Raw genomic sequence first — 3,429 nt, 5'->3', positions numbered from 1 at the left:
CAGGGCTCTAAGTAAGATGCAAGATTTACAAACTCTTCCAGAGGAACAAAATGTGAACTTCGGTGTGGGTCTCACCCTAGACACTATCTTGGCTGCTTTCTGCCCAGGCTTCCACTCCCCCACCTGGCTTTTTATAGGCCATCTTCTCCTTTAGCCTATGTCCTGGCTGCTCTTCCACTCCTGGGCTGGAACCATCATCCTGCCTCAGTCACCCAAGTAGTGAGGACTAGAGATGTATACTACTGTTCCTCTTCCTCCTCTTGCTCCTCCTCCTCCCCCCCCTCCTCCTCCTCCCCCCCTCCTCCTCCTCCCCCCTCCTCCTCCTCCCCCCTCCTCCTCCTCCCCCCTCCTCCTCCTCCTCTTGCTCCTCCTCCTCTTGCTCCTCCTCCTCCCCCCTCCTCTCCTCCTCCCCCTCCTCCTCCCCCTCCTCCTCCCCTCTCCCCCCTCCCCCTCCCTCCTCCCCCCTCCTCTTCCTCCTCCCTCTCCCCCTCCTCTTCCTCCTCCCTCTCCCCCCTCCTCCTCCTCCCCCCCCTCCTCCTCCCCCCCTCCTCCTCCCCCTCCTCCTCCTCCCCCCTCCTCCCCCCCCTCCTCTTCCTCCTCCCTCTCCCCCCTCCTCCTCCTCCCCCTCCTCCCCCTCCTCCTCCCCCCCCTCCTCCTCTCCTTCTTGGCCAGTCCTGGGGCTTGAACTCAGGGCCTGGGCACTGACACTGAGCCTGTCTGTGCTGAAGGCTAGTGCTCTGCCACTGGAGCCACAGAGCCATTTTTGGCTTTTTCTGTTTATGTGGTACTAAGGAATCGAACCCAGGGCTTCATGCATGCTAGGCAAGCACTCTACCACTAAGCCACATTCCCAGCCCTTTCTTTCCCTTTTGATCTGTAGTCAAGTATGTTCTTTCTTTCTGGATATCTCCCTATGTCTACCTAAGCAAATCACAACATGATGGAATCAAGAAACCTTGGAAATAAATGATGCTTTCTGACAAGGACATTGACAGCTAACATCTTCAAGGCCATTCAAGGCCAGCATTTGGATTCTCACCTGAGTCCAAAGCCCTGAAACAGTGACAGATTAGGCTTGTTTTGGATTTTTCAGGTACAGAATTCGTTTTATTTTTAAAACGAGAAAAAGAATAATAACAAATTATAACTATTTTTGCCTTTATTAGGGCTTGAACTCAGGGCTTTACATTCTCATTATATTTGCTTGTTCACAGCTGGCATTTTACCACGTGAGTCACCCCTGCAAGTACAGGATATTGTTGGCTAACTGGAGAGAAGTCTCTTGGACTTTTCTGCCTGTGTTGGCTTTGAACCAAAATCCTCAGATCTCAGGCTTTTATGTAGCTAGGATTAAAGACACAAGTACTGGCTCCTGGACTTTTAATTTTTTTGTTGTTATAAGGTGATGTACAGAAGGGATACAGTTACATAAATCAGGTAAAAAGTACGTTTCTTTTTGGCTTTTGTCACCCCTTCCCTTGCTGTTTTGCCCTCCCATCCCCCACCCACAAGTTTTATAGTTTATTTCCAAGTGTCCAGTGAACACCACTGCTGTACTACCCTTTTCCCCACCTTTTCTGTGCCTCCCCTTATCCTGCCAAAGAAATATAAATGAACAAAAAGAAAATAAAAATAGTAACAAAGAAAAAAAGCCACTTGTTTCCATTTCCTGGAGTTCATTTTGGTAACCATTTTGCATATCTGAGGCACATAGGGCATTTCACTTTTAAACAAATGCTAGTCAAAAATTATTCTAAGGGCTGGGAATGTGGCTTAGTGGTAGGGCGCTTGCCTAGCATTCATGAAGTCCTTGGTTCAATTCCTCAGCACCACATACACAGAAAAAGCCATAACTGGTGCTGTGGCTCCAGTGATAGAGTGCTAACCTTGAGCAAAAAAAGTGCAAGGACAGTGCTCAGGCCCCTGAGTTCAAGCCCCAGGACTAGTAAAAAAAAAAAATCTAAGCTGTGTACCAGTAGCTCATATTTATATTTATAATCCTAGCTACTTAGAAAGCTGAGATCTGAGGATCATGGTTGGAAGCCAGACTGGGCAGTAAAGGCTGAAGTGGTCATTCTAGTTATATTTTTCTGTGGTTGATTTTAAACCAGTGTTCACCGGTACCCAGCACTTATCTTGTCTTTCTGCTAGCAGCTATTCTTCCTGGAGGTGGTATCTCATTGTGCTTTTCTTTAAAGTCGGTCGTGGGGGCTTGAAATCAGGACCTGAGCGCTGTCCCTGAGCTTTTGCATGCAGGGCTAGTGCTCTACCATAGCACCACTTTTGTTTTTGGTGGTTAATTGGAGGTAAGAGTCTCACAGACTTTCCTACCCAGGCTGGCTTCAAACCATGGTCCTCAGATCTCAGCCTTTTGAGTGGTTAGGATTATAGGTGTGAGCCACCAGTGCCCAACTTTGTGCTTTTGATTTGTATTTCTCTGATTAGTGATGTTGAACATTTTCCTTACTTATCTAACCATCATATATCTTCTGCTGAGAAATGTCTATTTAGATTTATTGCCCATTTTTGAAATTCTCTCTCTATATATGTATATATATATATGCACTATCTCTCTTGTCAACTGTCTATTCTGTTCCTTCCTGAAGCCTTTCCCATTTTCTTCTAGTAATTTTATAGTTTCAGTCTTATTGAAACCTAAATTTTGATTTTGAGGGGATTTTTGTGTAAAGATATGTGTTTACTCTCATTCCTCTGCATGTGTAAATTCCATTTTCCCCAGCATCACTGTGGCAATGATGGTCCTTACTCCCATGCCTCTTAGATTGTGTGTATGTGTGTGCATGCGCAGTAGTCCTGGGACTTAAACTGGAAGATTTTGGACTGTCTCTGAGCTTTTATGCTCAACCACAGGTCCACTTTGTTTTTTGGGGGGTTAAATGGAAGTAAGAGTTTTATGGACTTTCCACCTGCGCTGGCATCCAACTGTGATCCTCAGATCTGAGTCTCCTGAGTACCTCAGATTATATGTGTGGCCCTCTAGTGCCCGGCCATCTTGGCACTGACTGCAGTTTAATGGAAGGGTCTCTATTCTACTCCATTGTTTTTCATGTCACTATTGTGCTGTTTTGTACCATATTGAATCATATTGCTTCCTGCTTTGCCCTTTCTGCTTAAATTTGTCTGGCAAGCTGGCTATGAGTGGCTCACTCTTGTAATCTTAGCCGCGGGGAAGCTGAATGCGGAAGATCACATTTCTGAGTCAGTATGGGCAGAAAAGTCTGTGAGACTCTGAATTCCTATTAACTACCAAAAATGCCAAAGTGGAGCTGGCACTCAAGAGCACCACTTTTGGGTGAAAAAGCCATGAGGCTTTTCACCCAAGATCATGAGGCTCTGAATTTAAGCTCCAGCATGTGTACACACACACACACACACACACACACACACACACACACACACACACACACA

This window comes from Perognathus longimembris, chromosome 6, assembly GCF_023159225.1.
Source record: "Perognathus longimembris pacificus isolate PPM17 chromosome 6, ASM2315922v1, whole genome shotgun sequence".
NCBI classification, from domain to species: Eukaryota; Metazoa; Chordata; class Mammalia; order Rodentia; family Heteromyidae; genus Perognathus; species Perognathus longimembris.
This window is presented reverse-complemented; position numbering follows the sequence as displayed.